This window comes from Bos grunniens, chromosome 29 (genome assembly GCF_055505025.1).
Source record: "Bos grunniens cultivar Pamir isolate PY7600 chromosome 29, Bosgru_T2T1.0, whole genome shotgun sequence".
Lineage (NCBI taxonomy): Eukaryota > Metazoa > Chordata > Mammalia > Artiodactyla > Bovidae > Bos > Bos grunniens.
Window position 1 is genome coordinate 29387439 of NC_141193.1, and position 14594 is coordinate 29402032.

At 38.0% G+C, this 14594-nt stretch overlaps 1 long non-coding RNA gene across 2 annotated transcripts in view; it reads left to right on the forward strand.

Annotated features, from left to right (window-relative positions):
- The first annotated feature begins 5470 nt into the window (after positions 1-5470).
- The window catches only part of LOC147342461 (uncharacterized), a 32241-nt gene continuing 23117 nt past the window's right edge, over positions 5471-14594 (forward strand). For both annotated transcript variants that reach the window (XR_015157832.1, XR_015157833.1), the window contains exon 1: positions 5471-5631. This is a non-coding gene — a long non-coding RNA (uncharacterized LOC147342461). The remainder of the gene's footprint in view (positions 5632-14594) is intronic.

The window sequence follows — 14594 nt, forward strand, 5'->3', positions numbered from 1 at the left end:
GCCCTCTGTGGTTCCAAGGCTCACCACAGACTCAGCAGTGAGAGTGTTTCCTGGTGTTTGGAAACGTCTCCCTTTTTAAAGACTCCTTTCCCAGGATGGAGCTCCATCCCTATCTGTTTTGTCTCTCTTTTTATCTTTTATATTTTTTCCTACCTCCTTTCGAAGACAATGGGTACTTTTCTGGGTGCCTGATGTCCTCTGCTGGCATTCAGAAGTTGTTTTGTGGAATTTTTTCAGTGTTCAAATGTTCTTTTGATGAATTTGTGGGGGAAAAAGTGATCTCTCCATCCTATTCCTCTGCCATCTTCAGAACTTTATTTTTTGTATCATATAAATGATGTTTAGAGTTGGAAGTGTTTTTGAAATTATGTATTCTTTTCTTGCAGAGTAAATGCCTCCTAGCCTAACAACTTATCAGTGTCTCTAGATGTAAATACAGTTTGCACAGTCCCCTTTTCACGAATTTTCCACTGACTACAATGTGTAGGTTTTCTTTCTGAAAAAATTAATTGAATGTAATTCATTGAAAATAATTCATTGAATATAATTAAAATATCTTTCTACTTTCTGTTGAATTCTATGGTAGTAATATTCATCTTCCTTCTGATCAGAATTGGTTCTAATTAGAAAGAAAGGCAGTTTAAGAACTTTTCAAGTGCAAATCTATTCTTTTCCAGAAGCCTAGAAACCTCATTTTCAGACTGCTTCAGTAAATAAAAAAATAGATAGAATTAGAAAACATGATTTAGTCTAATATAATGTAATGTATCTAATGAAGTGATTTGAAAATGTCTAAAACTATTCATAATACTATATCATAATACATATTCAGAATAACTGATTCATTGGAAAAGACCCTGATGCTGGGAAAGACTGAAGGCAGGAGGAGAAGGGGATGACAGAGGATGAGATGGTTGGATGGCATCACTGACTCAATGGACATGGGTATGAATAAGCTCCAGGAGTTGGTGATGGACAGGGCAGTCCTGCGTGCTACAGTCCATGGGGTTGCAAAGAGTTGGACATGACTGAGTGACTGAAGTGAGTGAAGTGATTCATAATGCAAAGTGAGTGTTGTCACATGCAAAGAATATTAATAGAGTAAAATTTTAATGCACCTTTTCAGAACTTCTTTGTATTTAAAATAAATTTAATTAAATGTTTTCTATATTTCCATTTAATTCTCAATTGGCTCTCAGGTTTTCCCAACAAATTAAAAGATGAACAAGACTAGCATTAACTCAGAATTTTTAAATTACACCTCCAAATTATCCTGACTGTTTTACAATAAAATCATTGACATCGTGATTAATATTTCCAAAGGGAATTGTAGAGATAAAATATTCTCTAATGTTTTAAGGACACACACACACACACACACATACACACTAACAAAAGCAATAATAGCAAATAGTAAACAGAAATTCTCTGTCTCTCTCTCTCTTTTTTTTTTTTTTTGAGATGCTAAACAAGAGTTTGTAATATTCACGCCTGATAATGAGATTTTCACTTTTTTGAAGGTGAACAAATGAGCTTGAATGTATTGCTGTTTCAATAAGAAGCAACAAATGCTAAACAAAAACAAACTGGGATAGGAGTACAAGGGGGAACCAAGATTGAGATTCTGTTTATCTCTATTGCAACCTGACTAGAGTTGGATGGAGAAACTGGAAAATTTAGGTATACATTCAGTCCTCCCTTGCCTTTGCATGCCTCTCTTCTTCCTTATGTATCTCATTCTTATTTTTCTAAGAACTGGATTTCTTTGCAAGAGCCAGGAGATATCTGAATTATGGCTCAAAAAATTAATCACTGTAGTTCTCATTTTTTACAGAGACTAAGTGATGATCACTTCTGGAGAGAGATGTTTCTTGGTTAATTGAATCAGATGCCTGCTCTGTTAATCATTTATGAAAAATGGGGTGAAATTATGTGGTAAATATCTGACTTCTTGGAGGCATATCTTTGTCTTTATGGAGTGGATGATTTCTAGATAATGAGTGATAGCTCCTGGACTTAATTGAAAAGAATATGTATCATGAATATTTTTTCCCACAGTTAGGAGGATAAAGTTCAATACAAAAACAATGTTAAAGAAATAATTTTGAATAGATAACTTTTTAGAATAATAGATATCTTCCCAGGTGGTGCTAATGGTAAAGAACCCAAATAATAACTAATTTCCCACCCACCATTCTGTATTTGTGGAGGAATATTTTGTTAACCATACTAATTTATGGAGGGACAATATATAATAATAATTCCATTTAGTGAACTCTTATTCCAGGCTTCCCTGGTGGCTCAGATGGTAAAGAGTCTGCCTGCAATGTGGGAGACCCAGGTTCGATCCCTGGATTGGGAAGATCCTCTAGAGAAGGAAGTGGAAACCCACTCCAGTACCCTTGCCTGGAAAATCCCAGGGAGAGAAGAGCATGGTATGCTACAGTCCATGGGGTCACAAAGAGTCAGACACAACTGAGGGACTTCACTTTCCTTTATTCCATGTCAGACTAAAACTATGCACGTCAGAGTACTACACATATAATCAATTGAACCAACCATATAATTGTTTTATTGAATGTCTCATTCATCAAGCACTGTCCAAAGATCTGAATTTAGCTACATGAGAAATTTAACTGAAACTGGTGAAAGTTCACAAACATAAATGAAGGGTGCTGTGGGAAAGTAGGGCCAGGGAGTTGACCCTTTTTAATACAGTAATCCCATTACCTAGCACTACAGATGAGTTATCTGACATTTAGCACTATTATTTCCCCAGTGTTCTGGAAGGGTAGGGCAGAGCCTGAATTAGAAGTCAAGTATTTCTGATTCAGAAGTTCTTGCTTTGTTATAAAGAGGAGATAATAAAATTTGGAAGTTGCTGTGATGCACACAAAATCAAACAAATGATTATTTCTGGCATAGACTAGACCTCAGTGTTTGTTGATTTTGAATCACATGATTTCTCTTGCTGTGCATTTCCTCTACAGAAACAGATGAAAAAAAGGCAGGAAGAGTGGGTTCAGCTTTCTTATGAACTAAATTACCAAGAAGTGCCAAATCAATTTAGTTTTTGTTCCTAGCAGAGACAGAAAAACCTCAAATTCACACTTTTCTTTGGATTTACATTTCTGAGAAAAAATCAGTTTCTTGTAAAAGTGATGTTAGCAGAGATGGAATATTTTCAATTTTACTAATGCAGAGACATTTAAGGGAAGAAAGTCTTGATATATTTTAAAAATAAGATTCATTTCAGTGTCACTTCACAAATAAAGTAAGAAATGTCTTTGTTTAAAAAAAATCTCTTGATTTTGTATGTCTTTTACAATAAGAAATTGATGTACTAACATCTGCCATTTTCAGTGCTGAGCATAATCTAAAACTTAAATTACTGTATGAAGTATGAAATAATTATTCTCATTCTCTATGAAATAACTGAGATGTTAATTAGATGACATATTTCTTATATAATTTCAGAATTTCATATTTCTTCCTGTTTATTTTGGGTGGAGAGAAGTTCTGTTTTAAATTCTTAAGATTGTTTACCTTAATAAATCACTTTATAGCAACTTGGTAATAGCTACTTTGTGTGCTCACTCAATTGTGTCCGACTCTTTGTGACGCCATAGACTGTACTCCGCCAGGCTCCTGTGTCCATGGAATTTCCTGGCAAGAATATTGGAGTGGGGTTCCATTTCCTACTCCGGAGGATCTGTCTGACCCTGGGATGGAACTGCGACTCTTGAATCACCTGCGTTGGCAGGCAGATTCTTTACCACTAGTGCCACCTAGGAAGCCCCAGGTAACAGCTACTGGTGCTGCTGCTGCTGCTAAGTTGCTTCAGTCGTGTCCGACTCTGTGCGACCCCATAGACAGCAGCCCACCAGCCTCCCCGTCCCTGGGATTCTCCAGGCAAGGACACTGGAGTGGGTTGCCATTTCCTTCTCCAATGCATGAAAGTGAAAAGTGAAAGTGAAGTCGTTCAGTCATGTCCGACTCTTAGCGACTAGTAATAGCTAAAATTTATTTGAGAAGTTATCACATGCTCACTAACGCCTCAGTTACTAAAGCTACAGCTAAGGATTATACTGACCCAATATTTTAAAAAGAACACTCGTGTATTTCAAAATATTACTGAATCTATGCATTCACAATAATTTTACTCTTTAGTAATAAAAAAGGAGAAACTGTAAAGATGAAAGAGTTGGTTGCTCAGTTATTTCAGACTCTATGAGACCCTGTGAACTGTAGCCTGCCAGGATCCGCTGTCCACAGAATTCTCCAGGCAAGAATACTGGAGTGGTTTGCCATTCCCTCACCTGAAAATTGTCCTGACCCAGGGATCGAACTCCGGTCTCCTGAATCTCAGGCAGATTCTTTACCATCTGAGCCATCAGTTTACCTAGTTTCCCTCTCAGTGATTCATTATTTCTTAGTGAATTTTATTGATAATTTCTGCCTGACTTTACACTCTGTGTGTAATGACATAATTTATTCTACAATCACAAAGTTTACTATGGGACGTTAATAAATATTTGAATACTTCAAAATATAATAATAAAAAGCAATAAGCTATATTTAGGGATCTTACAAATTCTCATAATTTTAACTTGAATATTGAGACTATCATAATATCTGGTCTTTTTTAAATCATATTTTATATGATACATTTATCATACTTTTAATTATGTAATGTATGTAAGTCACACATGGTTTACATATATTACATTATTTTATATAGTATATGACTACATATATTATGTCAGTTTAGTTCAGTTGCTCAGTCTTATCCAATTCATTGCGATTTCATGGACTATAGCATGCCAGGCTTCCCTGTCCATCATCAACTTCCAGAGCTTACTCAATCTCATGTCCAGTGGATTGGTGATGCCACCCAACCATTTCATCCTCTGATGTCCCCTTTTCCACCTTCAATCTTTCTCAGCATCAGGGTCTTTTCCAGTGAGGCCACTTTGCATCAGGTGGCCTAAGTATTGGAGTTTCAGCTTCAGCATCAGTCCTTCCAATGGATATTCAGGACTGATTTCCTTTAGGATTGACAGGTTTGATCTCCTTGCAGTCCAAGGGACTCTCAAGAGTCTTCTCCAGCACCACAGTTCAAAAGCATGACTTCTTCAGCACTCAGCTTTATTTATAGGCCAACTCTCTCATCCTTACATGATTACTGGAAAAGCCATAGCTTTGACTAGTTGGAACATTGTTGGTAAAGTAATGTCTCTGCTTTGTACTATGCTGTCTAGGTTGGTCATAGCTTTTCTTCCAAGGAGCAAGTGTCTTTCAATTTAATGGCTGCATTCATCATCTCCAGTGATTTTGGAATCCCCCCCACAAAAACAAAACAAAACAAAACAAAAAGCTTGAATCAAGATGGCCAGGAGAAATCTCAATAACCTCAAGTATGCAGATGACACCACACTTACGGCAGAAAGTGAAGAACAAAAGAGCCTCTTGGAGCCAAGATGGCGGAGGAGTAGGACGGGGAGAACACTTTCTCCCCCACAAATTCATCAAAAGAGCATTTAAACGTCGAGTAAATTCCACAGGACAGCTTCTGAGTGCCGGCAGAGGACATCGGGCACCCAGAGAAGCAACCCAACTCTTCGAGGGGAGGTAGGAAAAAATATTAAAAACAAAAAAAGGGAGACAAAAGAGGGAGGGACGGAGTTCCGTCCTGGGAAGGGAATCTTAAAAAGAGAGAAGTTTCCAACCATCAGGAAACCTTCTCACTGCCGAATCTGTGCCGAGCTTTGGAAGCACAGAGGGCAACATAACAGGGAGAAAAAATAAATGAACAATTTAAAACTCGCAGATTGCGAGCCCTACAGTAACTCCCCCAGCAGAGAAGCAGCGCAGACGCCTGCATCCGCCATTAGCAAGACGGGGCTGGGCAGGGAGGCGCGGCGTGGGCTGCATCGCTGAGAGTAAGAATTTGGCCTGAATACCCTGAGCGCTGTCTGAGTGAAATAATTTGGGCTAGCAAACCAGACTGTGGGATACCTACCACGCGAAAAGCCAGCCCTAACCTAAGACCGCCGGGCCCACGCACGAAACAAAGGACTGAGCAGAGATAGCCGGCTGCAGACCTTCCCCCTCCGGTGACAGGCAGCCAGAGCCGGAAGGGGGCAATCGCAGCCCCAGAGAGACATTATCTATAAAATTGTAAGCAGGCGTCTTTGCTAACTAAAACTTCTTGGGGGTCTGGACGGTCAACATCTGCCTGAGAAGGTGCGCCGGTTTTACATCCAGATAACCGAGTGGCGGGGAGGCAATAAGTCGCAGCATTGGTGCTCGCCTGGGAAGAGCAAATTGGCGCTCGGACCTGGGAAGAGCACAAAACGCAGGCCCAACTGAGTCTGCGCCTCTGAGGACTACCCGAGTGCCTGAACCTGAGCGGCTTGTACCTGGGAGGTGCATGCAGCCCAGGGCCAGCCTCGGATTGTTCCCGGCGGAACAACCTAGAGTCCGAGCAGTGTGGACAGGGAGGCTACACGCGCCGTGAGCGGGGGCAGACCCAGGGTGGCTGAGGCACTGCGAACCCACGCCAGTGTTATTTGTTTGCAGCATCCCTCCCTCCCTCCCCACAGCGCGACTGAACAAGTAAGCCTTAAAAAAAAAAAAAAAAAAAAGTGTCCTCCACCGTGCCCTTTGAGTCAGGGCGGAAACCAGATACTGAAGAGACTAGCAAACAGAAGAAGATATAACAGAGGGAAACGCCTTGGAAGCTACAGGCAATAGATCAAAACCCTGTGGTTACTACGGACTACATAGGAAGGGGCCTATAGATCTTGAGAAATATAAATCTGACCAAGGAACTAGCCAAAAATGAACTGAACCCACAACACCCACAAAAAAAAAAAAAAAAAAAAAAAGTCCTAGATATTTTTATTATTTTTACGATCATTCTTTTTTTTTTTTTAATTAAAAAAAAAAAAATTTAAGTCCTCTATTGTTCCTTTAATTTTCACTTTTATAACCTATTACTTTGCAAAAAAAAAAAGACCCTATTTTTTTTCTTCTTCAGCAAACTTCATATATATATATTTTATAATTTTTTGACCTTGGTTTTTTTTGTAGTTGTTGTTTTTGTTTTTTTCTTCTTTTCTTTAACATTGTATTTTTGAAATTCCAAACTCTACTCTAGATTTTTAATTTTCGCTTTTTGGTATATGTTATCAATTTTGTACCTATAGTTTTTTTTATATAATTTCTGTGACTTTTTTTTTTTTTTCTTCTTCTCTGTTTCTTTCTCTTCTTCTTTTATATAACATTGTATATATGAAATTCCAAACTTTACTCTAGATTTTTAATTTATGCTTTTTGGTATTTGATATCAATTTTGTACCTGTATTTTCTTTATAATTTTTGTGACATTGTTCGTATCTGTTTGTTTGTTTTCTCTCTTTATTTTTCTTCTTCTCTTTTTTTTTTTTTTTAACATTGTATTTTTGAAATTCCAAACTCTACTCTAGATTTTTAATTTTTGCTTTCTGGTATTAGTTATCAATTTTGTACCTGTACTTTCTTTATAATTTTCACAACCTTGTTTGTTTTTGTTTGTTCGTTTTTTCTCTCTTTCTTTTCCTTCTTCTTTTCTTTAACATTGTATTTTTGAAATTCCAAACTCTACTCTAGATTTTTAATTTTCGCTTTCTGGTATTAGTTATCAATTTTGTACCTGTACTTTCTTTATAATTTTCGCGACCTTGTTTGTTTTTGTTTGTTCGTTCTTTCTCTCTTTCTTTTCCTTCTTCTTTTCTTTAACGTCGTATTTTTGAAATTCCAAACTCTACTCTAGATTTTTAATTTTTGCTTTTATGTATTTGTTACCAATTTTGTACCTTTAAGGACCCAATCTTCAGGACCCATTTTTCACTAGGGAGTGAGATTACTGGCTTGACTGCTCTCTCTCCCTTTGGACCCTCCTTTTTCTCCACCAGGTCGCCTGTGTCTCCTCCCTAACCCCTCTCTACTCTACCCAACTCTGTGAATTTCTGTGTGTTCCAGACGGTGGAGAACACTTAGGGAACTGATTACTGGCTGGATCTGTCTCCCTCCTTTTCATTCCCCCCTTTTATCCTTCTGGCCACCTCTGTTACCTTCCTCCTTCTTCTCTTCTCTGTATAACCCCGTGAACATCTCTGAGTGGTCCAGTTGTGGAGTGCACATAAGGAAGTGACAACTGGCTAGCCCACTCTCTCCACTATTGATTCCACCTCATCTCATCTGGGTCACCTCTAACTCCCTCCTCCCTCTTCTCTTCTCCATGTAACCCTGTGAACCTCTCTGACTGACCCTCACTGTAGAGAAACTTATCATCTTTAATGTAGATGTTTTATCAATGGTGTTGTATAGAAGGAGAAGTTTTGAAACTACTGTAAAAATAAGACCGATAATCGGAAGCAGGAGACTTAAGTCCAAACCCTGGCTCCAGGGAACTCCTGACTCCAAGGAACATTCATTGACAGGAGCTCATCAAATGCCTCCATACCGACACTGAAACCAAGCACCACACAAGGGCCAATAAGTTCCAGGGCAAGACATACCAAGCAAATTCTCCAGCAACAAAGGAACACAGCCCTGAGCTTCAAGATACAGGCTGCCCAAAGTCACCCCATAACTATAGACATCTCATAACTCATTACTGGACATTTCATTGCACTCCAGAGAGAAGAAATACAGCTCCACCCACCAGAACACTGACACAAGCTTCCCTAACCAGGAAACCTTGACAAGCCACCTGTACAAACCCACACACAGTGAGGAAACGCCACAATAAAGAGAACTCCACAAACTGCCAGAATACAGAAAGGACACCCCAAACTCAGCAATTTAAACAAGATGAAGAGACAGAGGAATACTCAGCAGATAAAGGAACAGGATAAATGCCCACCAAACCAAACAAAAGAGGAAGAGATAGGGAATCTACCTGATAAAGAATTCCGAATAATGATAGTGAAATTGATCCAAAATCTTGAAACTAAAATGGAATCACAGATAAATAGCCTGGAGACAAGGATTGAGAAGATGCAAGAAAGGTTTAACAAGGACCTAGAAGAAATAAAAAAGAGTCAATATATAATGAATAATGCAATAAGTGAAATTAAAAACACTCTGGAGGCAACAAATAGTAGAATAACAGAGGCAGAAGACAGGATTAGTGAATTAGAAGATAGAATGGTAGAAATAAATGAATCAGAGAGGATAAAAGAAAAACGAATTAAAAGAAATGAGGACAATCTCAGAGACCTCCAGGACAATATTAAACGCTACAACATTCGAATCATAGGGGTTCCAGAAGAAGAAGACAAAAAGAAAGACCATGAGAAAATACTTGAGGAGATAATAGTTGAAAACTTCCCTAAAATGGGGAAGGAAATAATCACCCAAGTCCAAGAAACCCAGAGAGTCCCAAACAGGATAAACCCAAGGAGAAACACCCCAAGACACATATTAATCAAATTAACAAAGATCAAACACAAAGAACAAATATTAAAAGCAGCAAGGGAAAAACAACCAATAACACACAAGGGAATTCCCATAAGGATAACAGCTGATCTTTCAATAGAAACTCTTCAAGCCAGGAGGGAATGGCAAGACATACTTAAAATGATGAAAGAAAATAACCTACAGCCCAGATTATTGTACCCAGCAAGGATTTCATTCAAGTATGAAGGAGAAATCAAAAGCTTTTCAGACAAGCAAAAGCTGAGAGAATTCTGCACCACCAAACCAGCTCTCCAACAAATACTAAAGGATATTCTCTAGACAGGAAACACAAAAATGGTGTATAAACTCGAACCCAAAACAATAAAGTAAATGGCAACGGGAACATACTTATCAGTAATTACCTTAAATGTAAATGGGTTGAATGCCCCAACCAAAAGACAAAGACTGGCTGAATGGATACAAAAACAAGACCCCTACATATGTTGTCTACAAGAGACCCACCTCAAAACAGGGGACACATACAGACTGAAAGTGAAGGGCTGGAAAAAGATTTTCCATGCAAATAGGGACCAAAAGAAAGCAGGAGTAGCAATACTCATATCAGATAAAATAGACTTTAAAACAAAGGCTGTGAAAAGAGACAAAGAAGGTCACTACGTAATGATCAAAGGATCAATCCAAGAAGAAGATATAACAATTATAAATATATATGCACCCAACACGGGAACACCACAGTACGTAAGACAAATGCTAACAAGTATGAAAGGAGAAATTAACAATAACACAATAATAGTGGGAGACTTTAATACCCCACTTACACCTATGGATAGATCAACTAAACAGAAAATTAACAAGGAAACACAAACTTTAAATGATACAATAGACCAGTTAGACCTAATTGATATCTATAGGTCATTTCATCCCAAAACAATGAATTTCACCTTTTTCTCAAGCGCACATGGAACCTTCTCCAGGATAGATCACATGCTGGGCCATAAAGCTAGCCTTGGTAAATTCAAAAAAATAGAAATCATTCCAAGCATTTTTTCTGATCACAATGCAGTAAGATTAGATCTCAATTACAGGAGAAAAACTATTAAAAATTCCAACATATGGAGGCTGAACAACACGCTGCTGAATAACCAACAAATCACAGAAGAAATCAAAAAAGAAATCAAAATTTGCATAGAAACGAATGAAAATGAAAACACAACAACCCAAAACCTGTGGGACACGGTAAAAGCAGTCCTAAGGGGAAAGTTCATAGCAATACAGGCATACCTCAAGAAACAAGAAAAAAGTCAAATAAATAACCTAACTCTACACCTAAAGCAACTAGAAAAGGAAGAAATGAAGAACCCCAGGGTTAGTAGAAGGAAAGAAATCTTAAAAATTAGAGCAGAAATAAATGCAAAAGAAACAAAAGAGACCATAGCAAAAATCAACAAAACCAAAAGCTGGTTCTTTGAAAGGATAAATAAAATTGACAAACCATTAGCCAGACTCATCAAGAAACAAAGGGAGAAAAATCAAATCAACAAAATTAGAAACGAAAATGGAGAGATCACAACAGACAACACAGAAATACAAAGGATCATAAGAGACTACTATCAACAATTATATGCCAATAAAATGGACAACGTGGAAGAAATGGACAAATTCTTAGAAAAGTACAACTTTCCAAAACTGGACCAGGAAGAAATAGAAAATCTTAACAGACCCATCACAAGCATGGAAATTGAAACTGTAATCAAAAATCTTCCAGCAAACAAAAGCCCCGGTCCAGACGGCTTCACAGCTGAATTCTACCAAAAATTTAGAGAAGAGCTGACACCTATCCTGCTCAAACTCTTCCAGAAAATTGCAGAGGAAGGTAAACTTCCAAACTCATTCTATGAGGCCACCATCACCCTAATACCAAAACCTGACAAAGATCCCACAAAAAAAGAAAACTACAGGCCAATATCACTGATGAACATAGATGCAAAAATCCTTAACAAAATTCTAGCAATCAGAATCCAACAACACATTAAAAAGATCATACACAATGATCAAGTGGGCTTTATCCCAGGGATGCAAGGATTCTTCAATATCTGCAAATCAATCAATGTAATACACCACATTAACAAATTGAAAAATAAAAACCATATGATTATCTCAATAGATGCAGAGAAAGCCTTTGACAAAATTCAACATCCATTTATGATAAAAACTCTCCAGAAAGCAGGAATAGAAGGAACATACCTCAACATAATAAAAGCTATATATGACAAACCCACTGCAAACATTATCCTCAATGGTGAAAAATTGAAAGCATTTCCTCTAAAGTCAGGAACAAGACAAGGGTGCCCACTTTCACCATTACTATTCAACATAGTTTTGGAAGTTTTGGCCACAGCAATCAGAGCAGAAAAAGAAATAAAAGGAATCCAAATTGGAAAAGAAGAAGTAAAACTCTCACTATTTGCAGATGACATGATCCTCTACATAGAAAACCCTAAAGATTCCACCAGAAAATTACTAGAACTAATCAATGACTATAGTAAAGTTGCAGGATATAAAATCAACACACAGAAATCCCTTGCATTCCTATACACTAATAATGAGAAAACAGAAAGAGAAATTAAGGAAACAATTCCATTCACCATTGCAACGGAAAGAATAAAATACTTAGGAACATATCTACCTAAAGAAACTAAAGACCTATATATAGAAAACTATAAAACACTGGTGAAAGAAATCAAAGAGGACACTAATAGATGGAGAAATATACCATGTTCATGGATTGGAAGAATCAATATAGTGAAAATGAGTATACTACCCAAAGCAATTTATAGATTCAACGCAATCCCTATCAAGCTACCAACAGTATTCTTCACAGAGCTAGAACAAATAATTTCACAATTTGTATGGAAATACAAAAAACCTCGAATAGCCAAAGCGATCTTGAGAAAGAAGAATGGAACTGGAGAAATCAACCTACCTGACTTCAGGCTCTACTACAAAGCCACAGTTATCAAGACAGTATGGTACTGGCACAAAGACAGAAATATTGATCAATGGAATAAAATAGAAAGCCCAGAGATAAATCCACGCACATATGGACACCTTATCTTCGACAAAGGAGGCAAGAATATACAATGGATTAAAGACAATCTCTTTAACAAGTGGTGCTGGGAAATCTGGTCAACCACTTGTAAAAGAATGAAACTGGACCACTTTCTAACACCATACACAAAAATAAACTCAAAATGGATTAAAGATCTAAACGTAAGACCAGAAACTATAAAACTCCTAGAGGAGAACATAGGCAAAACACTCTCCGACATACATCACAGCAGGATCCTCTATGACCCACCTCCCAGAATATTGGAAATAAAAGCAAAAATAAACAAATGGGACCTAATTAACCTTAAAAGCTTCTGCACATCAAAGGAAACTATTAGCAAGGTGAAAAGACAGCCTTCAGAATGGGAGAAAATAATAGCAAATGAAGCAACCGACAAACAACTAATCTCAAAAATATACAAGCAACTCCTACAGCTCAACTCCAGAAAAATAAACGACCCAATCAAAAAATGGGCCAAAGAACTAAATAGACATTTCTCCAAAAAAGACATACAGATGGCTAACAAACACATGAAAAGATGCTCAACATCACTCATTATCAGAGAAATGCAAATCAAAACCACTATGAGGTACCATTTCACACCAGTCAGAATGGCTGCGATCCAAAAGTCTACAAATAATAAATGCTGGAGAGGGTGTGCAGAAAAGGGAACCCTTTTACACTGTTGGTGGGAATGCAAACTAGTACAGCCACTATGGAGAACAGTGTGGAGATTCCTTAAAAAACTGGAAATAGAACTGCCTTATGATCCAGCAACCCCACTGCTGGGCATACACACTGAGGAAACCAGAAGGGAAAGAGACACGTGTACCCCAATGTTCATCGCAGCACTGTTTATAATAGCCAAGACATGGAAGCAGCCTAGATGTCCATCAGCAGATGAATGGCTAAGAAAGCTGTGGTACATATACACAATGGAGTATTACTCAGCCATTAAAAAGAATACATTTGAATCAGTTCTAATGAGGTAGATGAAACTGGAGCCTATTATACAGAGTGAAGTAAGCCAGAAGGAAAAACACCAATACAGTATACTAACGCATATATATGGAATTTAGAAAGATGGTAACAATAACCCGGTGTGCGAGACAGCAAAAGAGACACTGATGTATAGAACAGTCTTATGGACTCTGTGGGAGAGGGAGAGGGTGGGAAGATTTGGGAGAATGGCAATGAAACATGTAAAATATCATGTAGGAAACGAGTTGCCAGTCCAGGTTCGATGCATGATGCTGGATGCTTGGGGCTGGTGCACTGGGACGGCCCAGAGGGATGGTATGGGGAGGGAGGAGGGAGGAGGGTTCGGGATGGGGAACACATGTATACCTGTGGCGGATTCATTTTGATATTTGGCAAAACTAATACAATTATGTAAAGTTTAAAAATAAAATAAAATTAGAGAAAAAAAAAAAAAAAAGAGCCTCTTGATGAAAGTGAAAGACGAGAGTGAAAAATTTGGCTTAACATCCAGAAAAAACTTAACATCCAGAAAACCAAGATCATGGCATCCGGTCCCATCACTTCATGGCAAATACATGGGGTAAAAATGGAAACATATATAATTATATATATTAACTATACTGCATTATACATATTGTATTAAATATGCCTGCATAGTCGTATTTGACTCTTTGCAACCCTATGGACTGTAGCACACTTGGCTCCTCTGTCCATGGGATTTTTTATGCAAGAATATGGTCGTCTGTTGTCATTTCCTCCTCTGGGAGATCTTTGAGACATAGGATCAAACCCACATTTCCTGTGTGTCCTGCATTGGCAGGCAGATTCTTTTTTTTTTTTCTTCTAATTTTATTTTATTTTTAAACTTTACATAATTGTATTAGTTTTGCCAAATATCAAAATGAATCCGCCACAGGTATACATGTGTTCCCCATCCCAAACCCTCCTCCCTCCTCCCTCCCCATACCATCCCTCTGGGCCGTCCCAGTGCACCAGCCCCAAGCATCCAGCATCGTGCATCGAACCTGGACTGGCA